The following is a 27,069-nucleotide window of genomic DNA, read 5'->3' on the forward strand; positions in this document are numbered from 1 at the left end:
GGTTTTTAAAGAAATTTTAATTCTAACTGCTTGTATATTTTTAAAAGTAAGCAAATACATACATTTCTATAAAATATTCTAATGAGGTATAAAATATTTTGATATCCACCTTCCACTGGATATTAAACTGGCACTATTTATCCAGTTCTCCATTTTCCCAGCCCACAGCAAATAATGAATTCTGATATTTTTAATATTTAAAGCTGTCATAGCACAACCTAACATTTGGCAATTACCAAAGAGGCATCCCAAAAATATTTTAAGAAGTGCTAATAGCACTGATTATTATACAGCTTCCAACAACTGCTGCTTTATAAAAGAAAGGCAAGTTCAGATGTATTTGCTGTTTCCTCTCTTGATTTGCGAGGGGGAAGAGTGTCAACATTATACTCAACGTTTTTCAACTTTCTTGAATATATACATATATGTGAAAACACTTTAGCCATGCTAAACCACATGAAATTATACTAACCATACTAAAGTATATTAAAACTATTTCTACTAAAACTAAAATTATCTCCTTCCAGTATAAAGGGCTGAGAACTTTAAGACTAAACACCACAACGGATTAATCTGTGAAAATACAACTGAATTAACTTTCAAACTTGCAAGATGTAATCCTAGCACAAATAATTTATCATACTTAGTAGTGGTGAAAGAGAAGACCACCTGATACTCCATCACATCCAGTATCTCAAAAGGTATTCATAAGGGTAAATATTACTCAAGTGAAATTCTCAACACATGGACTTCCATTACCCTTTCAAAAATCTGTCTCTCAGTACACCAGTTCCTGTTTACAGGGTTTCTTTCTTCCTGTTTAATAACTCTATGACAAAACCAAAACCTGAAGGAATCTATTGTTAGCACTGACATTCACTAGGGTAATTTCTATTTAATCAACAGGATGCAAAGTTGTTCATGCCAGACAAAAACCTGCCTGCTTTGTTCACTGTCCACTTGCTAATACTGAACAAAGGAAAATCTTTTAACAAGTCTTATTCAACAAAAGATAACTTTCGAATGAATTTGAACTATTAAATATTTCTGCAAATATTTTACTTTCAGCATTTAAGATGACCAAAACAGCCGTTGAGGAAAATATTAAAAGTACTCTATGTATTTGGGGTATATATGTCATTAAAGGAAATGTTGTACAAATTGCCTTAGAACCTGCTTTTGTTATTCTATGCTTTAAAGATGTGTTTGCATGTGCGTTTCTGCACTATGTAGAATGCTCTTTTCAAAGCCCTACTTATTACAGAACTATAATCTGAACCAAGATTGAAGAGGCTGCTGGAGAACGAACAACCCTTTCAACAGAACAATTATGGAGCCCATCACTTGAAATCTGTACACTACAGTTCCTTTCACTCTTTTCCACACCACTCCCCACTGCGCTTCCATACTGTTGTGTTAATTCTCCTGTGGGGAACACGTCACTGGACTGTGAGTTCCTTGAGCTATGCCTTAATCATCTGTGTATCCCAGCACTCTGAGCAGCACAGCGCCGAACACAGAATAGATATGTTCAAAAACAACTGCCCTGGGTGGTGCGACGGTGGCTCAGTGGCAGAATTCTCTCCTGCCATACCAGAGACCCGGGTTCAATTCCCTCCCGGTGCCTGCCCATGTTAAAAAAAAAAAAAGAAAAGAAAACTGCCATGAGATACTGTTGAAGGTATAAGTTCATATGCCTTCTAGAACTTTATACAATTATGAATTATTCTCAATTGACCCACTGAATTAGTTTGTTAACCTGCTGGAATGCAATATACCAGAAATGGAACAGCTTTCAAAAAGGGAATTTAATAAGTTACAATTTTATAGTTTTAATGCTAAGAAAATGTCCAAACTAAAGCACCAACAAGAGGCTACCTTCACTCAAGAAAGGCTGATGCCATCCAAAACATCTCTGTCAGTTGGGCAAGCACCTGGCTGGCAACTGCTGGTCCCTTGCTCCTGCATTCCATTGGTTTCAACTTCTGTTTCCTGTAAGGGTTCTTTCCTTGGGTCTGCAGACCTTCACTTAGCTCCTCTGGGACACAACTCTGGGTTCTGTCTTGATTAGTATCTCACGGGAAGGCATATGGTGACGTCTGCTGGGCCCTGCATCTCCAAATGTCTGGGTCTCTATTGGCTCTGTTAGCTCTGAAGCAACTGTTCTCCAAGCATCTGCATCTGTGTCAGCTGTGAGCTGTCTCCAAAACGTTTTCTCTTTTAAAGGATTCCAGTAAAATAATCAAGACCCACCCTGAATGGGTGGAGTCACATCTCCATCTAATCAAAAGGTCACACCCACAACTGGGCACATCACACCTCTGTGGAGGTAATCTAATCAAAAGTTTCCTCCCTACAGCATTGAATCAGGTTTAAAAGAAACAGCTGCCCCCAAGATTAGATCAGAATTAAATAATGGCTTTTCTGGGGTTCACAAGAGTTCACAACAGGCACACCCATCCAATGAAAATGTTACATAGCCAGACACACCAAATTGCTTGAGCCTAAAATTTACAGAATTCTTCTGTATTCCTATTTCCATTCATTACTGTCTATGAATTTTCTTTAGATGGTAGCTATGATGGGCATCTTTTCAATACACATGAGCAAACTCTAATCCAGGAGTATATGATTTGTGTCCTGGTCTGTTATTTTTGGTTCAAATAGTCTCAGAAAGAACAGTCTTAAAGGTCTAATTAGTGAGGCAGAAAACAGACAAAGAAATGGTATAAGATTATTACACTGGATTTTCTAATCCTTTCAATCAACTTAACTCAAAATATAAATTTAGAATTCTCTTGTCTTCATCATTAAAGAAAACCAAACTTTCCCAATATAGAAATTTTATTCCTTCATATAAATCTTATGACTTCCCAAATATCATGTCAACTAACCCACCAGGGGGATCACGTTATTCCTACTGGTTTACTAGAAAGTGTTTATGCAACCCAAAAAGACTCAAGCAAAGAAGAATATTGACACCAAAGTTTGGCCTACATGTTAAGGTATGACTTGCTCTTAACACTTTTCTCTCATGCCAATCTAAATTCCAAAAGTTGGAAAGAGATAAAATTTTATTCAATGTCATAGAGAAAACTATAACCAAACTATTTTTATCATACTATTTGTAACTTTAGCTGGATAGCATAGAAACACTAAAACAAGAACTTTTTTTCTACTGTTCTATCAAAAAGAAATGAAAAACTTCTTATCATTGCTCTTAAATGTTTTGCGTGTATAGACCCACTGTGTGTGTGTCCAGCCATTCCAGACCACAGCTCATATGAGCAGTGTTGAGTGGGATGAGTGCACAACCTCTATGGAGACACCTCTTATTCCAATACCTCCCCAGAGAAAGCTTGTGGTTGATGTATCAGGCCACATTATGGAAGACAATTAAATCAAATTCATTAAGCGTTCACTAATTAGTAATTCAGTCTATGCTAAAGTCGATTACACCATGAAAATGCTAAGCAAATTAATAAAGCAATTAAATCTGTATGTGGGCACATTTACCCTACTTAAGAAAAGAATTTAAGAACTTGAGCACATTAGTTGAATGCTAATTACAAATAAACAATTTCTTCACTCAATTTTATCAGGATAAAGAAATATTTTTTAAAAGAAATATTACTGTTACTCTTTGTGCTTATAGGTATTGAGTTGCAAATGCTTTTTAAATATTCTACAATGTAAGCATTTCAGAAATTTAATGTGCCCTTTCTAGTAAATTTAAATATTTTCAGGTGGGTTTTGGTTTTTTGGCTTTTTACTTTTTTTTTGCAAACTCACTCTCATTTTCTAGAATGATATCTAAGATATACAACCTAAAAAGGTCTGTTCTTTGTTCTTTCTTACAGGAGGGATATGCAAAAAAGACCTCTGTATTTAAAGAGGTTTAATGTTACCATGGTAAATTTCCTAACTCCAATAAAGATGAGTTTTTCAAACCATGACAAATTTCAAGACAGCATTAGATTTATATACTTAAAAGGTTGTCTATGTCCATTGAACAGAAGCAAAATATAATTACTACCAAAACTCTCACTTATTATCATTACAAATAACTATGATGAATAAAAATGTAACTTCTTAAACAGTCTAAGCGTTAGGAACCAATTGGCCACTAGGGATAAGCAGCCTGAATCAAGGACAGCACTTTTGGTAACGGTCACAAATAAAGGCTATGGACAGCTTCCAGCCAAAAGTATGCTCTACTTTTTAATATCTATACATTTTCAGAAATTATTAAGAAGGACTATCTAAAATAATAAAGCTACACTTTATTATACGAAATTAAAGCTTATTCAAAAGAAAATAATGTACACCTTAAAACCAGAAACTATTCCTGGAGTAAAATATTTAGTTACAGAAAATAGTACTGGGATTTACACTTCAAGTCTATCCAACAAACATTTGTTGAACATCTCCAGCATGATAAGCACTGCGCTGGACACTCTCGTTGTTTATAGTACATAAAGACTTCTGGTGTTGAATAGAGATGTTGGGTGCAAGTTAAAGTACATCAATAGTCTTAAATCTCTAGCCCACTGAACTCCAGATGACTTCCTTACTTGACAACAACTCTCTGGGGCACAAATAGACAGCCCAAACTCTACTTGTTCTAAAGCTGAGCTCTAGATCACTACCTCTCCTAGCACCATCACCCCACCCACTTTCACCAAACCAGGTTCCAGGGTCCTCTTCTCCAATAAATGACATCTCCTTATAGACCTTTAAGTCATCCTTTCATCCCCTTCTCTTTCACACCCCAAACAAAAACATCTTTTCTGCTCCGCCTTCTTAATACATACAACATGTGTTCATTCTCCCTTCTAACACCCTACCACAACAGTCTGAGTCCAGATTATTGCACTAGCCCTCCAACTGTTCTCATTTTTACCACCGACTATTCTCAACCCAGCATTCAGAATGTCAATCACAGCTCTACTCAAACCCTCCAATGGTTCCCCAACATACACAGTGTGAAAGCCAAAGTTCCTACCTGGTCAGGTCACCTCTGCTAATTGTCAATACCTTCCACCTGCCACTTGCTAACTGCTCTAATCTTGAAATTTCCATTTCTCACCACACCAAGCAGGATTCCACTTTAAAAAGCTGCATGCTCCTTCCTCCATTCACCACAAAGCTGGCTCTGTCGCTTCCATCAGTCCTTCTTCAAATACCACTTCATCTACATATGAAAGCCTAAGTGATAACAGGAACATTCTGTACTGTCCCCGCAACTTCTGTAAATCAAAATAAAAAGTTAAAGGAGGGAAACCATGGAGGCAAGAAGGCACTGGGGTTTAAAGTGCTGAAGGAAAACAACTGCCAGCCAAGAATTTTATATCTGGCGAGACTCTTTCAAAAATGAGGAAGAGATTAAGGCATTCTCAGAGAAACTAAAGCTGAGGGAGTTCATCACCACTAGATATGCCTTATAAGCACTGCTGCGGGGAGATCTTCACACTGAAAGGAGCACACATCAGACAGTGGCAAAGCAACATAAAGAAATAAAGACCTGCGATAAAATTTATTTCGGATAAGAATCTGGATCTGACTTATCTGGGAGCCTCTGGCTCAAGGTCTCACACTGAGCAGCCACCAAGCTGCGGGCTGGGGCGATGGTCACCTCAAGAGGGTCTGGGGAATGATCCCCTTCTGAGCTCTCCCAAACGGTTGTCAGAATTCACTTCCTCAAAGGTTGTTGGACTGCTGGCCTCAGTTCCTCACTGGCAACCTACCACAGAGAGAGCTAAGAAAATAATGCTGATTATCTGCTTCATTAATGGTTTTTTTTGTCTTTCATTTTTAATAGGGTACAAACCACAAGTTTATTGTAAAATCAAAACAAAAACTTCTGCCTGGAGAACCTAGCCCTCATCTCATCCCACAGCGCTACTCTGACACCTGCCATGTAGCTAAACCTTCATTTATGCATCACCGCTCACCTTAAATTGCCAGTGTTTTAGGAACATGTCTTTTTCTTCCCAGATCAGGTTAGTTGTGCATGTGATTCAATCTCATGTCACTCTGTACTTCTTCACTGCACTGAACCCACCATAACTGAAAATGATTTAACTATTCTATCTCTGCAAAACTCTAAGGTTAATGTGTCAGGGGAATCATGTATTTTTTGCTTCCAGTTATCTACCCAAAGCAAAACACAGTGTGACCAGCCAGTTAATAGTTTACAAATAAATTTTAAAAATAGTTAAAGTGGGAGAGTGGCGAGGATTTTAAAAGATCTTTACCAAAAGATATGGAAAACAAATGAGCATATGAAAAGATGCTCAACATCAGTAATCATTACAAAAATGCAAATTAAACCCAAAATTAAATATCTTTACACACCTATTCAATGGCTTAAAAAACTAAAAAACAAATCCAAGTGCAGACAAGGATACAGAGCAATTGGACCTTTCATATGTTGTTGGTGGGAATAGAATGTGATACAGCCACCCTAGAAAAGTTTTTCTTTTACTCATAAAGTTAAACACTTAACAAGAGAACCAAAAACATATGTCTAAAAAGATTTATGCACAAATGTTTTCAGCAGCTTTTATTGTAGCAGCTTTATTTATAACTGCCCAAAACTGAAAGCAACCCACATGTCCATCAACGGGCAAATGGGTGAACCAAGTTCAGTTAAATCCAAGCAGTAAGAAGGAACAAACAACTGATATATCCAACAACATGGCTGAATACCAAAAACATTATATAAAGTCAAAGAAGCCAGAAAGACTACACACTATATGAGCCCATGTATATGGCACTCTGGAAAAGGCAAACTACAGGGCCATAAATCAGATCACTGATTGCCAGGGGCAGTGGTGGGAAAGAGAATGTACTACAAAAAGGCACAAGGAAACTTCCATGAAATGAAATCTAAGTTTTGATTGTAGTGATGGTTACATGATTGTGCACATTTGTTAAAACATACAATTTTACACTTAAAAAGGGTAAATTTTACTATATAAATTACAGCCTTAGTGTATCTGACTTGAAAAAAAACTACATCAGACTTAATTGCACTAGATACTACAGAAAGATTTCCTAATAAGTTGCTGGTAGAAATGTAAACAGCTACTACAATAACTATCAAAATTCCTAATTCTATCTTAATAAGAAAGATAGACGATAAAGACTGAGATGGTATAATCTAGGAATGCCTAGAGTATATAATGATAGTGACTAAATGTACAAATTTTAAAAACGTTTTTGCATGATGAAGAACAAAGGAATGTCATTACTGCAGGGTGCTGAAAATAGATGGTAATTAATATTTTAAAATTTTAACTTATGTGTGAGACTAAAGCAAAAAATGTTTATTTGGTAGAAAATTTATATTTTGACTAGTGCATTTCCCAATATAACTTATGTAGACAGCTTAACTGAACACCATAAGTACATGGAACCTTGAGTAGGACATGAGATTTTGTTGGTTTGTCCAGAGTGATGCCCCGATAAATCCCAGAGTGATTTGAACAGTGAATAAAAAAGTATTTGCAAAGCCCCCTTCGAGGAATGGTGAGAAAGGGGAAAATTCAACTTCCCCAAGTTGAATTCTTGATATTCTCACAAGCAGTGTGGACAACCAGAGCTACAGGCTGAGCCCCCAATCTTGGGGGTTGTTCATATGAAACTTAACTCCACAAAGGACAGGTCAAGCCTACTTAAAATTAAGTCTTAGAGTCACCCCCAAGAGAACCTCTTCTGTTGCTCAGATGTGGCTTCTCTCTCTCAGCCAACACGACAAGCAAACTCACCACCCTCCCCCTGTCTGTGTGGAACATGACTCCCAGGGGTGTGGACCTTCCTCGCAATGTGGGACAGAAATCCTACAATGAGCTGAGACTCAGCGTCAAGGGATTGAGAAAACCTTTTCAACCAAAAGGGGGAAGAGTGAAATGAGACAAAATAAAGTGTCACTGGCTGAAAGATTCTAAACAGAGTCGAGAGGTTATCCTGGAGGTTATTCTCATGCATTATACAGATAACCCCTTTTTGGATGCATTATACAGATAACCCCTTTTTGGTTTAAGATGTCTTAGAGAGGCTAGAAGGAAGTGCCTGAAACTGTAGAACTGTGTTCCAGGAGCCATGTTTCTTAAAGATGATTGCATAATGATATAGCTTTCGCAGTGTGATTACGTGATTATGAAAACTTTGTGTCTGATGCTCCTTTTATCTACACTATGGACAGAAGAGTAAAATATATGGATTAAAAATAAATTAACAGAGGAAACAAATGTTAAATTGAGTAGATTAAAATACTAGTGATCAATGAAAGGGTGTGGTAAGGTAGAAAAAAATAGAGGAAACAAACGTTAAAATATATTGGGTAGATGGAAATATTAGTGGTCAATGAGAGGGAGGGGTAAGAGGTAGGGTATGTGTGAGTTTTTCTTTTTATTTCTTCTTCTGGAGTGATGCAAATGTTCTAAAAAATAATCATGGTGATGAATATATAATTATGTGATGATATTGTGAGCCACTGATTGTACACCATGTATGGAATGTTTGTATGCTAAGAATGGTCATGTTTGTATGTTGTTCTACTTTGTCAATAAAAATAATAATAATTTGTCAAAAAAAACCATAATGAAATACTATTTCACACCCATACTCATTAGACAGCTGTTATTTAAAAAGCAGAAAATAAGTGTTGGAGAGGAGCATGGAAATATGAACACTTATTCATTGCTGGTGGGAATATAAAATGGTGCAGCCACTGTGGAAGCTAGTTTGGCAGTTCCTCAGAAAGCTAAGTATAACTACCACATGACCCAGCAATCCCACTACAAGGTATATATCCAAAAGAATTAAAAGGAAGGGCTTGAAGCCTCTCCAAAACATTAACTAGTTCCATACCCCTCTCCCATATTATCAATAGAATTTTTCAACATGAAAAAATTAGAATGGGCATCCCCCAAATAACCCTTAAGAGTGGGAGAAAGATCGAAAGAGAAGGTGGAGTTAGAGGAGAGAGGATTTAGCAAATGAGTATAATTGCTGAATCATTATACTGATATTTCTTTTGGTCTCCTGTGTCTTGAAGCAGCTAGAAGTAAAAACTTAAAAATGTGGAATTGTAACCCATACTAAACTCTGAAATCTGTTCTATAACTAATTGCATGGTGTGCTTTGAAATTTATTGCTTTTTTGTATATATGTTATTTTTCACAATAAAAATGTTTATGATAAAAAGAAAAAAAAAAAGCAAAGCTGGAACAGATGTTTGCACACCAATGTTCATAGCAGCACTATTCACAATTGCCAAAAGACGGAAGAAACCCAAGTGTCCATCAGCCAGTAAATGAATGAATAAAATGTAGCATATACGTACAGCGGAGTATTGTTTGGCCATAAAAAGAATGATGTCTTGACATGCAATAACACTAATAAGAACCTCAAAGACATCATGTTGAGTAAAAGGCAGCAGACACAAAAAAGATAAATAGTGCATGATCTCAGTGATTTGAAACTATTAGAATAAGCAAACTTAGAGTCAGAATGTAGAAGACAGAACATCAGGGGGTGGGGTGAGAATAGGGAATGGGAAGCTAAGGCTTAATTAAAATATACAGGGTCCTATCTGCAATGATGAAAATGTTTTGGTAATGGATGGTGGTGACGGTAGCACAGCTTGTGAACATAATTAACAGCATATGATTATCACACAATTAACAGCATATGATATCAGAATATGATTAAAAAGGGAAATGTTAATTGTATAGAATACAAATTTTTTAAAAATCCTTGGAACTATACCACACAGTGTACCTGAAATCAAACCATAGACTTTAACTAACAGTACAACTATAAAATTGGGCTATTATCCATTTTAGCAAATATTCCACACCAGCGCAAGGTGTTGATAGTAGGTTAGTATATGGGAATCCAGTATTTTATGCACAACTGTTCTGTAAAGTCACATCTTCTCTAATAAAGAAACGTAGAAGGAAAATTCCTCTGTATACCATTTTACACTTTTTGATGTGTAAACTGTGCAGAAGTATTACCTACTGAAAATACTGCATAAATACTTAAAACATTACTTTTAAAATATACAGTTTAAGTTATGAGCATTTTTGGAACACTGAAAACATTCCAGAAACAGAAAGGAAAACATTATCGTGTACACTTAGGATACAAGCAAACCTTCAATTACCAGAAGAAAATGAGCAATTCACATAAAGACCATGCACTTAACCTTTCTTTTTTATTCCATCACCCCATGAAAATAGAAGAAAATAAGGAGTGTGAGATAGAGAACAAAGAATGGTTTGGAAGGAAACATGTAATAAAAAAAAAGGAGGCGTAAATGGGAAAACTCATTTATAAAAGCCAAGAACTCACTGCACCTCTAAAATACCTCTACCCTGCTCTGTCCTGAAAGGTAAAAACGGTATTTTCTAAGCCTTTCAAGAGCCAAAGAGAAACAATAGCATTTCTTGCACAGACATGAAATAACCTGCATGCTCTGCAACTCAGATTCGAGACATTTAAAATACCAAAGCACTTTTCCCTCAGCAACCAGAGCATCTGTGTGGGTTATTTTAGGGTTTTAGAGGCACTGAAGACTCGTTGAGACCTTACATTCCAAAACCTAGCAAGTTTAATTATTTCTTTCTATAGCTGAGATGGTGAAGAACAATTATAAAATGCTGTTGGGGCAAGCTAACTTCAAATAACTTAATATTTCTGTGTAAGGTACTAGGTTATGAATTAATTATTAGTATACCTGAACGAATGTTTCTCAATTCTGAATATTCGAATAAATGGTATGACAACAAAGTTCCATTATCAGCTAAAATATTATCCTCGTGGCAACAGTTAGAAAAGCAGAAGAATCAAGAATGTTTTACCCTCAATGTGCTAATTTTAAAGATTGCATCCATTCAAACTGGAACCTTGGTAGCTCTCTGCACAAACCTTCACTCTGGCTTTTTTCAATCTCACAAAAAAATAAGAATCCCAGCTATGTTTCCACACAGATAAGCAAAGTAATACTAAAGTAACTCCATGCTGAAACTTCATAAGGAAAGGGAATAAGCGGTATGACAATTCCGTGTTTCTAACAGACCAGCAGATAACAGGCTTTGCTACTGCGAGAAAAACTGGTTACTTAACATAGTTAAGAACTTTAAAAGCATCAATCTAGCCCAATACAGAGCTCAAAGAATTCTAATTGGAATTCTCACCTATGTTTCTTTTCAACTAGAAAAAATCCTTAATAGTGTAGTTGATCATGCCAAAAAAAAATAATAATAATTAAGACCAAAATATCAACAATAACGAATATTCAGAACAAGATATCAAGATAATGCATTAATGTTCTTAACATAATATCTGGTGATAAAATCAGTCTTAGGTAGAGTGGGCCACAGTGCTTCAGTAGGCAGAGTTCTTGCCTGCCATGCCGGAGACCCAGGTTCAATTCCCAGTATCTGACTATGCAAAAAAAAAATTTAGTCTTAGGTATTACTAAAACCATTATGTGAAACTGTCTTATAATATCAGGTAAACCTGGGGAGTAAGACGGTTGATTTAAAAGGTATAGTTTTAATAACAATAGCTAGCATTTATTGAGGGTAATCTATTTGCTAAGCATATGGATCTAATTTTAAAGTAGACCATCTAGTTTCACCCAACTAACACCAGTTGTTTTAAAACTTAATGAAAATAATTTGCTTTAAAACTTAAATAAAATTAGGGGGAACTTGCGGGAAGATGGCTGAACAGACCAGCTCAAGCTTAGCCCTGCTTCATAGACAAGTTAGAGAAGGGACAGGAGGGTGACTAAGTCAGCAATTCTGGAGTGCAACTGACCTGGGAGAGCCTTCTACACTACATGCCGCAGCCCTGGTTGCAGAGGCCAAGGAACTGAGAAGCAGAAAGCTGGAGCCTGGCGTGGAGGCGCAGAGCCGCGGAGCCTGCAAGTGTGCACAGACAGGAGCCCAGGTCTGGGAAGTAAGTCAGACGCTTTCCTTGGGTGCACTACCCTCACCAACACAGCCCTGTGAAAGGCGACTCACCCCACATCCCATGCACCTGAACCCTATCACCCACTCCCATTCCCCACACTTCAGGCATCCCACCCCACCAGCCCCCAGTGCACTACCTGCCCCCCACACCCCCACCATGGGCAGCCCAAACCACCTCTCCTGCACACTTCCTGAGCACTACTTCCCCCTCCCCCTCCCTGTTCCCTGCAGGGTCTTATCAGTGCATAAAGGTTGTGGGCACTAACCTCCATACCTAGGCTATCCCAGCACCCCCCACTACCTCCGTGCCCATAGTGTCCACAGTCTCACTCCACCCCACCTGAGCTCAGTGCATTCATTTACGGCACTCCCAGGCCCACACATATGCCTGGGCCCCCACTCACGTCATTCAGCACTGCGAACAGCACTTCACAGCAGTCCCAGAACCACATGTGCACAGCACTCAGCCTCACTTCCCAGCTCTGAGGAAGCACTGACCTGCGCAGGTAGAGCACATCTGCCCCCAATCCACAAAGGCATAATGCTGACCCGCTGCTACAACTCTACGCATGCACACAGAGCCCCATGCCCTAGACCAGTGCACACGAGGGTTACACCCCCCAGACTGGTTGCACCCACACAGCTTCATCTTCCCTGGCTGCTGGGCGCCCAGATTCACAAGCATCAGTGTAACATCCCCCACCTGCGCTTATACCTGCCCTGAAACAAATCACCGCACAGAGTGCTCCACCCCGTGCCCTGCTCCCTGCTGTACAACCACCCTGCAAACACAAAGCCTTAGACTACTGAAAGAAATCAACTCCCAAAGTAAATCAATCAAGACATTTACATGACACAAAGACAGCAGAAGATCAATAAGCATATCACAATGCAGACAGATATAACCCAGCCTAATGACCAAATTAAAACACCAGAGGAGACACAGACATTGGAACTAATCAAAGATGTTCATGCAACACTACTGAATAACATTAGTGGGATAGCAAATGACAGAAAGGAGATCAAGAAGACAGTAGAGGGGTGCACAGGTAGTTTAGTGGTTAGAATGCCTGCATTCCATGCGGGAGCCCTGGGTTCGATTCCCAGACCATGCGCCTCCCCCCGCCCCCAAAAAAAGAAGACAGTAGAAGAGCATAAAGAGGAATTTGAAAGAATAAATAGAAAACTTTCTAACCCTCATGAAGGACATAAATATACAATTGAAAGAAGCCCAAAGAACTCCAAACAGAATAAATCCAAATAGGCTTTCCCCAAAGCACATACTAATCAGTGTGTCAAATGCTGAAGAGAGGCAGAAAATCCTGGAAGTGGCAACAGAAAAACAATCTTCTACATACAAGGGAAATCAAATAAGACTGAGTTCAGACTACTCAACTAGCACCTTGGAGGTGAGAAGGGAGTGGTGTGATATATTCAAGATCCTAAAAGAGAAAGACTCCCAGCCAAGAATTCTGTACCCAGCCAAAGTGTCCTTCAAAACTGAGGGAGAGATTAAAGTTTTCACAGACAAAGAAGTCCTGAAAGAATCTGTCAACAAGAGACTGGCCCTACAAGAAATACTAAAAGGAGTTCCGCTGGCTGAAAAAAAAGACAAAAGGGAGGTCTGGAGGAGGGCATGGAATTGAAGAGTACCACTAAGGGTAATTTAAAGAACACAAAGAGAAAGAGGGAAAAGAATATATAGATCTGACAAATAAAATAAAAAAGATAAGATGGTGGAATCAAGAAATGTGTTTTTAGTAATAACCTTGATTGTTAACGGACTAAATTTACCAATTAAAAGATACAGATTGGCAGAATGGATCAAGAAACATAATCTAGCTATATACTGCTTACAGGAGACTCATCTTAGACACAAGGATACAAACAGATTGAAAGTGAAAAGGATGGAAAAAGATTTTCCAAGCCAAGTTGTAGCCAAAAGAAAGCAGGAGTAGCTATACTAATATAGGACAAAATAGACTTTAACAGTAAAGACATCATAAGAGACAAAGAAGGACACTATATACTAATTAAAGGATCAATTCACCAAGAAGATAGAACAATCATAAATGTTTATGATCCCAGACAAGGAGCTGCAAAGTACATGAGACAGACATTGGGAGAACTGAAGGGAGTGACAGATGCTTCAAAAATAATAGTAGGAGACTTCAACACCACTCTCCTCCATAGATAGAACAACAGGACAGCAGGGAAGTTACATAACTTGATAAATGAATTAGACCTAGCAGACATATATAGGTCACTGAACCCCAAAGCAGAAGGTTGCACATTCTTCTCTAGTGTTCATGGAACATTCTCCAGGACAGACCATATGCTGGGGCACAAAACAGGTTTATAAATATAAAAATACTGAAAATATTCAAAGCACTTTCTCTGATCACAATGGGATGAAGTTGGATTTCAATAACCACCAAAGAACGAGGACATTCCCAAATATATGGAGATTAAATAACATACTCTTAAAAAAACAGTGGGTCAAAGAAGAAATCACTAGAGATATCAGTAGCTATCTGGAGATGAATGAAAATGAGAATACAACTTATCAGAACTTATGGGATGCGGCAAAGGCTGTGCTGAGAGGGAAATTTACTTCCCTAAATGCCTATATTAACACACAAGAAAAAGCAAAAATCGATGACTTAACAGCAATCCTGGAGGAACTTGAGAAAGTACAGCAAATTAACCCAAGAGCAAACAGGAGAAGAGAAATAAAGATTAAAGCAGAGATAAATGAATGCGAGAACAAAAGAGCAACAGAAAAAATCAATAAAAACAAAAGTTGGTTCTTTGAGAAAATCAGTAAAACTGATGGGCTACCAAGCAGGACTGACAAAAGAAAAAAAGGGAGGGATAAAAATAAACAAAATCAGAAATGAGAAGGGGTGCGTTAGCACAGACCCTGAAAAAATAAAAGAAATCATAAGAGGATACTATGAACAACTATACCCCAAGAAACTAGACAACTTACATGAAATGGACAAATTCCTGGAGACACACAAACAAGCTATATTGACTCAGGAAGAAATAGAAGATCTCAACAAACCAATCACAAGTAAAGAGATTCAATCAGTCATCAAAAACCTTTCTACAATTGAGAAAACCTTTTTGACTAAAAGGGGAAAGAGCCAAATAAGACAAAATAAAGTGTCAATGGCTGAGAGATTCCAGAGTCAAGAGGTTATGCTGGAGGTTATTCTTACGCATCACACAGATATCACCTTTTTTAGTTAAGGTGTAATGGAGAGGCTGGAGGGAACTGCCTGAAAATGTAGAGCTGTGTTCCAGTAGCCATGTTTCTTGAAGATGATTATATAATGATATAGCTTTTGCAATGTGACCATGTGATTGCAAAAACCTTGTGTCTGATGCTCCTTTTATCTACCTTATCGACAGATGAGTAAAACATATGGATTAAAAATAAATAAATAATAGGAGGAACAAATGTTAAAATAAATTTAGTAGATTGAAATGCTAGTGATCAATGAAAGGGAGGGGTAAGGGGTATGGTATGCATGAATTTTTTTGTTTTCTTTTTCTGAATTGATGCAAATGTTCCAAGAAATTATCATGATGATTAATACACAACTATGTGATGACACCGTGTTACTGATTATATATCTAGAATGAAATGATCATATGGTAAAATGTTTGTCTTTATATAGTGTTATGTTGAATTAAAAAAAAAAAAAAAGAAAAGAAAAAATCTTCCTACAAAGAAAAACCCAGGACCAGATGGCTTCACAGCGGAATTTCATCAAACATTCTGAAAAGAACTAACAACAACCCTGCTCAAACTTTTCCAAAAAATTGAAGAAAAAGGAATGCTACCTAACTCTTTTTATGAAGCTAATATCATTTTAATACCAAAATCAGGTAAAGATGCTACAAGAAAGGAAAACTACAGGCCAATCTCCCTAATGAACAAAGATGCAAAAATTCTCAACAAAATATTAGCAAATCAAATCCAACAGCACATTAAAAGAATTATACACCATGACCTAACGGGCTTTATACCAGGAAGGAAAGGATGGTTCAAAACAAGAAAATCAATTAATGTAATATAGCACAACAACAAATCAAAAGGGAAAACTCACATAATCATCTTGACTGATGCTGAAAACGCATATGACAAAATTCAGCATTCTTTTGTGATAAAAACACTCTAAAAGATAGGAATCAAAGGTAACTACCTCAATATGATAAAGGGAATATATGAAAAACCAAAAGTCAGCACCATACTCAATGGAGAGAGACTGAAAGCTTTCCCCCTAAGATCAGGTACAAGACAAGGATGCCCACTATCACCACTATTATTCAACATTGTGCTAAAAGCTCCAGCTAGAGCAATCAGGCAGGACAAAGAAATAAAAGGTATCCAAATTAGAAAGAAAGAAGTAAAACTCTCATTATCTGCAGAAGATAGAATACTATACTTGGAAGATCCTGAGAAATCTACAGCAAAGTTACTTGAGCTAATAAACTCAACAAGGTGACAGGATATAAAATTAACATGCAAAATCAGTAACATTTCTATACACAAGCAATGACCTAGCTGAGGAATCAGTTAAGGAAAAAATTCCATTCAAAACAGCAACAAAAAGAATCAAATACTCAGGAATAAACTTAACTAGGGATGTAAAGGATTTGTACACAGAAAACTATATAACACTTCTAAAAGAAATTAAAGGAGATCTAAATAAGTGGAAAGATATTTTCTGCTCATGGAAAGGAAGGTTAAATATAGTTAAGATGTCAATTCTCCCCAAATTGATCTATAGATTCAACACAGTACCAATTAAAATTGCTACAACCTACTTTGAAGATTTGGAAAAGCTCACTACCGAATTCATCTGAAAGGGAAAGAAACCCCAATAGATAAAAGCATCCTAGAAAAGAAGAACAAAGTGGGAGATTAACACTCCCTGACTATTATAAAGCCACAGTAATCAAAACAGCATGATATTGGCACGAAGACAGACACAGTGACCAATGGAATCAAATCAAGAGTCCAGAAATAGACCACCAAACCTATGGTCAACTGACTTTTGACAAGGCCCCCAAATCCTCTGAACTGGGATAAAATATCTTTTCAATAATTGGGCATGGAAGAACTAGATATCAATAGCCAAGAGAAAGAAAGAGGACCCTTATCTTACACTCTACACAAAAATGAACTCAAAGTGGATTAAACATTTAAATATAAGAAATAGCACCATAAAGCTTCTAGAAGAAAATGTAGGGAAACATCTTCAAGACCTAGTAATGGGAGGTAACTTCCTAAACTTTACACCCAAAGCACATGCAACAAAAGAAAAAATAGATAAATGGGAATGCCTCAAAACCAAATGCTTCTGCACCTCAAAAGACTCTGTCAAAAAGGTGAAGAGGCAGACAACTCAATGCAAGAAAATATTTGGAAATCACATATCAGACAAAGTTTTCATTTCCTGTATATACAAAGAAATCATGCAACTTAACAACAAAAGAACAAGCAACCCAATTATAGCATGGGCTAAAGATATGAATAGGCATTTTTCTGAAGAGCAAATACAGATGGCTCAAAAGCATATGAAGAGATGCTATTGGCTATAAGGGAAATGCAGACCAAGACTACAATGAGATACCACCTCATACCTATAAGAATGGCTGCTATTAAACAGGAAACTATAAATGTTGCAGAGAATGTGGAGAAACTGGAACAGTTGTGCACTGCTGGTGGGAATATATAATGGTGCAGCCACTATGGAAAACTGTTCAGCTGTTTCTTAGGAAACTAAATATCGAGTTGCCTTATGACCCAGCGATAGCACTACTTGGTACTTACCCAGAAGAGCTGTAAGCAACCACACAGACATTTGCACACTGATGTTCATAGCAGCATTATTCACAATCATCAAAAGACGGAAACAAACCAAATGTCCATCAACAGACAAGTGGATCAACAAAATGTGGTATATACATATGTTGGAATATTATGTAGCAGTAAGACAAAATGAGGTCCTAAAGCACATTACAAGATGGATGAGCCCTGAGGACATAATGCTGAGTGAAATTAGCCAAATACAAAAGGATAGATACTGTATGACTCCACTTTTATGACCAGTACAAAGGTATAATCAGAGGCTTTTAATACAGAATACAGGGGACTTAGAGACACATAGAAACTAGAGATGGGTGAACCGTTAGCTAATGAGGCTGAACTCCAATGTAAGGGAATAGATAGGAGTAAAGGTGATTCTCTAGCAGGTCTATAAGTAATACTACCATGTTGAAGCTGAACAACACTGAAAGGGATTGTACAGACCTACGTGTCCCACTGATTCACACTAGAAATATGAATTAGTTCTCCTAAGAATGACTTCAAAGATATGATTCTTATATAAAGAGTGTTTAAGTCCAGGGTACAGGCGGAAAACTGCTATTGCATGCTATCAGCTATGTTCAAAAGGAAACCATCAGCACTATCACAGCAACAGCAACAGCAGAGATGAATAATGGGGAGGGACAAGAGTTAAGTAAGAGGAGGTTTAGTTTCTTATTTGGCGAGGGTAGGTTTATTAGTTTTCTTTCTCTTGGGAACAATGAAATTATCTAAAATTTAGAATGTTGATGGATTGTGGACTCTGGGCACTATACATGAAGCCCAATAAATGCAGGTGGCTGAAGGATGCACTGACGGAGAAGGAGATTGGCTAACGATGGTATATACTTATGAACGAAGGCTGTGCTGCTATAAAAAGGAACAAAGTCGTGAGGCATACAATGATGTGAATGAAAACGTGGGATATTTGGTGAGATAAAATAAGGCAGAATGAAAAGAACAACAATGGTATGGTCACCTTTAGAAAATGCTTATAAGAAAACAGGGGCTACACTGCAAGCTTTTAGAGCAGACACATTATGATCGGAGTGGTGATTAATATTTCCGGATTTTACAGTAAAGAGTGCGGACTTTAGAATCAGATAGTTACCTGTCCTTAAGTAAACTACTTAACCTCTCTAAGTCTCAGTTTCTTCCCTGGTAAGTGAAGATAGAGCTTCCTGCTTTACCGGGTTGATATAATAACTAAACAAACTTTATAAAAATATCTGGCAGACTTACTGGCACATAAAGGACATTTAAATGTCGACTGCTTTTCCATAAATTTCCTATACTGTTCTTTCTGAGCTATGTTCTCCCCAAACAAAAAAATGAAGAGTTGGAGCTACAACTCAAAATATTGTATGTTATTGCACCAAAAAGCAATGTGAAACAGCCAATATGACAGTTTCAAAAAGGTCAAGACATAAAAGGAAAAACATCATATGATCTCACTGATAGGAAGTCATTAGAACAAGTAAATTCACAGTCAGAACCTAGAACAGAGGCTACCAGGGTCGGGGGGAAGGAATGGGGAATTAATGCTTAATTGGTGTAGAGTTTCCGTTTGGGGTGATGGAAAATTTTGGTAATGGTCGGTGGTGATAGCAGCACAACCTCGTGAAAGTATTCACCACCATGGAATTACATAGTTGAATGTCGCTGAAAGGGGAAATTTCATATTGCATAAATGTTAGTAGAATATTGAAAAAAAAAGAAAAGAAAAACACAGGCCTGTACAACACAAAACCCCATGTAAACTCTGGACTACATAAAACTATAACAAATTATTTCATCAACTGTAACAAAGGTATCATACAAATGCAAAAGTGTTAACAATAGGGAAAAGTGTTGCTGGCGGGGGAGGATATGGGAAATCTTCAGTTTCTGCATGATTTTTCTGTAAGCCTACAACTTCTCTAATAAAAAAGATTAACAAGAAAAAATAGTGAAGCTGAAAGAAACTTTTCAAAGGCATCAATAAAAATACATTTCAGTCAATCATACTGGAGGAAAGATTTAAATATCTTTCTGTGGAAAACTACATTATAAAATTATTGTCATTTGAAGAGGCAATGACAGTATACAACCAAAGATTATAGGAGAAAAATATTAGAGATGTGTCAAGAGATTCATAAAATTTTTTCTGGGTTTTTATGAAGTTAACTGAATTAGTCAACTTTTAAAAATAAGTAATTTCTTATTTTTTCCTCCTTCTAACTAAAAACTTACTGTCATATCCAAAAACAAAAAGGGAGGTGCACTTGGGAAGAGAGAAGGATAAGAAAATGATCAAGATAACTAAAAACTTAAAATGAAGGCATCTCTTTTTTTTTTTTCTCACTTAGTCCCTTAGTAATACGTGAAGCTATTGTTTAAGCACTTTATTTGCAATCTTGTAACAACTTACATAATTTTAATCTCAGTATAGCAGGTTATATAGCTCTTAAGCAGTTCAATTTGAACCAGCCTACGTAGGTCCCAAAATTAGACTATAAACTTTATTATTTAAAATTATATTTAAAAAGAAAAAGTTTCTGAACAAAGTAGCATACTTAAAATTTAGGTAACTTGCAAACATACTTTTTGAATAAATTAGACTTAATACAAGTCTAATTTATTCAAATCCTTCTTCAAACTCTTCAAAAATAGCCAGGATATTTCTATTCCACATTCTTACTGCTATTACATTTTATGCAAGTTTCTGGTTACAGGTCTAAACTCACACACTGGTATTCAAATTTAAATTACAGGATGATGACAGATTTCAATAGTCAGAAAAAAAGAAAACTGTATCCATTCATACAACTACAAAGCTTTCACCCTAAAAGTACGTATTCCAATAAATACAAATGAGAAGAGAACATATACACATATCACACATATGGAAAGGCTGCCACCTTCAAGTACTTTTCAAAGTAAAGAATTTGGGTATGGCTCCTCTACCCACACAAACAAAATGATCAAAACTATCTGAGATGCACTGGCATGGATGAGTGTGGTTTGCTAAAGCTGCTTGAAATGCAATATACCAGAAACGGACTGACTTTTACAAAAGGGATTTATTAAATTACGAGTTACAATTCTAAGGTCAAAAAATATCCAAATTAAGGAACCAAGAAGAGGATATCTTCTCAGAGGAAAGGCTGCTGGCATCCGGGGTTTCTCTGTCACATGAGAAAGCACACGGTGACGTCTGCTGGTCCATCTCTCCAAACTGTCTGTGGGTCTTTCTCTCTTAACTTCTCTGGGCAGTGAGCTCTCCCCAAAATGTCTCTCCCTTAAAGGACTTCAGCCAGTGGACAGGCAGGGTCTCATCTCCATATAAACAACCTAATCAAAAGGTCCCACACCCAACAATAGCTGTGCCTCCACAAGACTGGATTAAAAAACACAGGCTTTTCCGGCGTAATAACAGATTCAAAAACAGCACAATAAGTTTTTACACAATGATTATTTGAAGTCTGAAAATGCTTTAACAAAAAAAAAAAAAACACTAAAAAATTCAACATGAAGCTACGCTTCTAAAATGATCGGGTAAGTATTAAGCAAGACAACAAATAAATAATTTGAAAATATGTTTATTGTCTTACACACACACACACAAAAAGAGGCATATTCCAGCAAACGTTCCCCCATCTCTTATTAAAGGATCTCAGAGTCTATTATATCTTTATAAACGACTCACAATTTCTACTGACACTAATGCTTTTGTCACAGTGAGAATAACGTCTTCCTTCACATAAACCTATCTATTTTGCAATATTTCCTCTTGTATTACTCTCATTTTAGCTTCATAACGATTCTGACAACTAGGTACAGCAGGCACTATGCCCATTTTACAGACAAGAAAACTAAAGCCCAGTGAAAGTTCCCCAAGTGTGCCAAGATCACCCAGAGTAAGGGGAAGAACACAACACCAGTCCCCCTCCTTCCAGCTGCTCTTACTCATGAGACACAGACCCCAAAATGTGCTATTAGGGTAACACTGATGCAAAAGACAAATTATGTCATTATTAGTCTAAACATTTTTCTTTTTGGATCTCCCAAGAGACTGAATATACAGTTCAAAAATGCTGATCTCATTTAAGAAAAGATAAAGGGTAGATGAATAAAACAAGAAGTTAAGAATCCAGTGAGATCAAACATATACATACCTAAATATAATCCAACACTACAAACTGCAGTCCAAAGCTTAGGAATTCATAAAGCCATGCCTAGAATTCAGTTCTATACTTCTGACTTGCTTCTGTCACTTACACAGTCATGGTAACTTAGTGACTTTACTTTACTTTACTTAGTTAAGTAAAATTTGAGTCACGATCACCTAATAACCAAGCAATTCTAAGAATCAATTTTGACTCAATCTTTAAATAACCACAAGTCTAAATAATGTTACATTTAAATAATAAAAATAATTTTCTAACAGCTAAAATTGTACCAAACTAGCCACACCAGTGCTGCTTATTAAATTACTACGCGAATGTATGAAACACACAATACATTCAAATGTTCATGGAATGCTAAGGTATCAACCAACACTGTGGGGATACAAGGGCCAATAAGATAATTACACCTTCAAGTAATCCTAGTTTAAAAGAAAAATTCAACCTCTAGCCTTAGTGATCAAGAAAAGGTTCATGAAGGAAGAGACATTAAGCTATTCCTTTAAAACTGACCAGGAGAGGTGTAAGGGACAGAGAAGGGCATTAAATGAGCAGTTACGCACAGACCAGAGGCAGGAAATCAACTCACATGTTTGTAGGGCATTGATAAAGGCTTAGAATGGGTGGCAGCTAAAATGGAAGGACGACCTATGAAGAAAATCAAACTATTTTCTTTCCTGCATTTCAGTTACCTCTTTGCAAAATCAGTTCAAACACAGGAGCAGTTTACCCAGAAGACAATTCAGGATTATTGTTCTCTGTGGTTGCAAGGATAATTCTTGACAATTACTATCTGCATAAACTGGTTTAATCGACACTGAAAAATGAAGTCTTTTTTCCTCTAAAACTATCCTAACCAGCGAGGTTCACAACAGCACTTCTCTTCTTACAGCTTTGATCTTATGTTCAACTGAGAAGAATAAAATGGAAATTAGGATCCGGACAAAAGCAGCGTTAGTAAGATGAGCAGGGGCTCTTGTAAACATTTTAATGTCATTTTCACAATCTAGAGCCGAATGTTTATCTAATAGTTAAGAAGAAAATTCTGAGAAGTTCTCATAATCTTTCATGATAGATGACAAGCAGTACTCAATCAAGAGCATTTAACCCTTAAAAGGGAAACAACGAAATGCAGGGAAAAAAGCTTTATTTAAAAAACAAAATAAATGACATTTTACAATCAAAATCTATTGTGATTGTAGATTTTAATCTATTTCATATATAAAGAAAAGAGTAAAATATTCAAAAAGCAGATATTATGTGGGTAGAATCTCCTTTAAAAAGTCCATCAGCTCAAAATAATGAAATGCTTTAAATCAGGCTTTCGAAGCCTTACAGAAGAAGCCTGTTTCTTTTCCCCCTTTCTACCATATTATTTTGTATTTTATTTCAACCAATTTGAAGGTAGGTATTGCTTTCCTATAAATTTATTCAATATGTTTACAACTACTCCCTCACTTTAAAAAAAAAAAGGCACAAAATGTTGTATGATGTGCTTGAAAGAAGCTTTAAATAAAAATATTTTCAATCCCTTTCCAGAAGATTGGTTAATTAATGATATTTTCATAAACAACTAGGTAATATTGAAAGTATAAAAACTGATTATTGGGCAGTACAACAGTGGCTCAGTAGCAGAATTCTCACCTGCCATGCCGGAGACCGAGGTTCGATTCCCAGAGCCTGCCCATGCCAAAAAAAAAAAAACCAACCTAATTATAAAAAATTTCAAAATTAAAAAACTGATTATCAGGGGTGCACAGGTAGTTCAGTGGTAGAATTCTCACCCGCCATGGATGAGGCCGGGGTTCAATTCCTGGCCCACACACCAAAAAAAAGCAAACAAAACCACTGTGAACAAAATTCCCTATGATACACATAACACATAACTGCCTCTCCAGGTGGGTATATGTACAGATGTAGAAATACATATATGCAGGGAGACACATAAAAAAAAACTGATTATCCTCTACGGATAAGGAGCTGAAAAGGAGTAAACACTAGGACTATTTCAATTAGGACTGCTGAATCCTGGTATTACATACACTTCAGCAAGTTTTTCACTGGCATTTTCTACAAAGCTACACTTAACATCATTGGCAAGATACTGTTGCCAAATTCAGTGTGGTCCACATCCTTCCTGAACCATTATGAGAACAGTGCCCTCCACAAAATAATTTTACCCACAATTCCAAAATGCCCACTGGAACAGTCTCTTTACTTACACTGATGTAATTAATTGCCACAGATTTACAAGTCATAATATTTCACCCAATTACTTAAAAGACCTCTCAGTAGCTGCAAAGAAGTAACAGCTACTGAAGACAACACCATGAAGTACTACAAAGTGTACAGATTATAAAACCTTCAATTTGGATCTAAGATAGAGTAAAGTAAAGAACGTATTTAAGTGAATGGTTTTATCTCTGGATAAAATTTCAGTGTTTAGATAACATGCCTACAATCATTTTAAATAAGATAAAGCAGCAGTAAAATATTTCTTGATTACAATCTGTGTGGCTATTAAGGGACCTCTGAATACCACACTGATTCACTGGGCACTTCACATGTGCCACGTCTGAGTCCCTGGACCTGGGAATACACAGAAAATGAATATATATGATGGGCTTGCAGAACTGTGTTTGCTTTTCTTTGTTTGTAGTAACACACACCTAATATAGGAAGAATATTTTATTAAAACCTCTCATTTAACATTAGATTTCAGGAAAACCTAGGGGAAAAGTAACACTTATGACTACAAGAGTAATTCAAGAAAGTCTGGAAAAATGAAGATATCAAACAAGACAAAAGCTGTGTCCTTCCTATAAGCAAAATTACACGACTCAGAAAAACCTCAATGAGTGACTATTAACAAATGAATAATAAATAATATTTATTATGCCCAGTGTCTTTAAGTAGTTTTATAAACAATTATATCAATAATGCTACTGTAGAATGAAATTGCTTTTCTCCCTTCAGTGTATTTATAAAGATTGCCAAGAGATATTTTGTTAGATTAATAAAAATCCTGGTCCTTGCTTAGGCTCATTTAAGAAGTAAAACATAATTGTGATTGAGGAAAGAACTGTGTTTTTGCTGTTTTTAAGTAACAGTGAAACTAGGATGGGGAGAAACTGCTCGCTCCTCTTTTCCTCTTTACCTAAAGATGCTTACTCAGCAGAAAGATTATAGGCTTGTAAATTATGCAAAACGTAGATCCCTTAGCCCTGAAACCAGTTGGAATTTCCCTTCTAGAACTCAATGGATACCTGGAAAAGAAAAACTTAAGGCATTTCATGAAGCGGAAAAAAAATAGGTAAAATAATAATCATAATCTCAAACTTCTACCACCCCTGCTTCAAAAAGACATTAGGATTATCATACTTACAATACAAAATACAAAAATGGATCTTATGTCCTGCCCTCCCACCACAGCTGATCATTCGGAAAAGACACGACAGAAAAAATACAAAAGTCATTAATTTCAAGGTGTTAGTCCTGAGCCACTGTTGGGCTCTCTTACTCCAAATTTGTCTTGTTTCAATTCAAACTGGTTCAGGCCTATTTCCTAACCATCTCTAATTTCTAGTCCTGTGTACCCAATCTAGTTAAAGGGCATGCTTCAAGCGTTCCAAAAGCTGTGGCTGTACTACACTAACAACCCATTCATACTGACACTACTAAATTATCTGTCTTCACTACAATGGTCAAAACATCATGGTACTGGCATAAAGATAGATATATACTGATCAATGGAATCGAATAGAGTGTTCAGATATAGACCCTCTCATCTATGGACAATTGATCTTTGATAAGGCAGTCAAGCCAACTCACCTGGGACAGAACAGTCTCGTCAATAAATGGTGCCTAGAGAACTGGATATCCACATGCGAAAGAATGAAAGAGGATGCATATCTCACACCCTATACAAAAATTAACTCAAAATGCATCAAAGACTTAAACATTAGATCTAAGATCATAAAACTGTTAGAAGAAAATGTGGGGAAATATCTTATAAATCTTATACTAGGAGGCGGTTTCCTACACCTTACACCCAAAGCCACGAGCACTGAAGAAAGAAAGAAATGGGAACTCCTCAAAAGTAAACACTTCTATGCTTCAAAGAACTTTGTCAAGAAAGTAAAAAGATAGCCTACACAACGGGGAGACAATATTTGGAAACAATATACCAGATAAAGGCCTAGTATCCAGAATATATAAAGAGATTGCTCAATTCAACAACAAAAAGACAAACAACCCAATTACAAAACGGGCACGTGAAAATATGCTCAACTTCCCTGTCTATTAGGGAAATGCAAATCAAAACCACAATGAGATACCATCTCACGCCCACCAGAATGGCCATTATCAACAAAATAGAAAACAACAGATGCTGGAGAGGATGTGGATAAAGAGACACACTTATCCACTGTTGGTGGGAATGTCAAACAGTAAAAACGCTGTAGAAGGCAGTTAGGCAGTTCCTCAGGAAGCTAAGTACAGAATTGCTATAAGACCTGATAATACCATTGCTAGGTATCTACTCAGAGGACATGAGGGCTAAGACACAAACAGACATTTGCACACCAATGTTTATAGCAGCATTATTTACAATTGCCAAGAGATCGAAACAGCCAAAATGCCCACCGACAGATGAGTGGCTAAACAAGCTGTGGTATATACATACGATGGAATATTATGCAGCTGTAAGACAGAATAAAGTTATGAAGTATGTAACAACATGGATGGACATTAAGGACATTATGCTGAGTGAGATTAGCCAGAAACAAAAGGACAAATACTGTATGGTCTCACTGATATGAACTAACATTAATGAATGAACCTGGAGAATTTTGGTTAAGAACAGAGACAAACAGGAGATAGAAATAGGGTCGATATCGGGGAATTGGAAATGAAGGGATAGATTGTGCAACAAACTGATTGTAAAAATTCAGAAATGGATAGCACAATACTACCTAACTGTAATGCAATAATATTAGAACACTGAATGAAGCTGAATGTGAGAATG

The 27,069-nt window shown here is 36.8% G+C and overlaps 1 protein-coding gene across 11 annotated transcripts in view; it reads right to left on the minus strand.

Annotated features, from left to right (window-relative positions):
* Positions 1 to 27,069, minus strand: part of RAPGEF2 (Rap guanine nucleotide exchange factor 2) — a 309,303-nt gene that overhangs the window by 256,218 nt on the left and 26,016 nt on the right. The window contains exon 1 of one of the 11 annotated variants that reach the window (XM_077139650.1): positions 1,879 to 8,008. The exons of the other annotated variants lie outside the window; for them this stretch is intronic. The gene's annotated coding sequence lies outside the window, so the exon portion shown is untranslated. Of the gene's footprint in view, positions 1 to 1,878; positions 8,009 to 27,069 lie in introns of those variants that run through there. 11 annotated transcript variants of the gene reach the window in all.

The sequence above is a fragment of the Tamandua tetradactyla genome, chromosome 22, assembly GCF_023851605.1.
Source record: "Tamandua tetradactyla isolate mTamTet1 chromosome 22, mTamTet1.pri, whole genome shotgun sequence".
In the NCBI taxonomy this organism is placed as follows: Eukaryota; Metazoa; Chordata; class Mammalia; order Pilosa; family Myrmecophagidae; genus Tamandua; species Tamandua tetradactyla.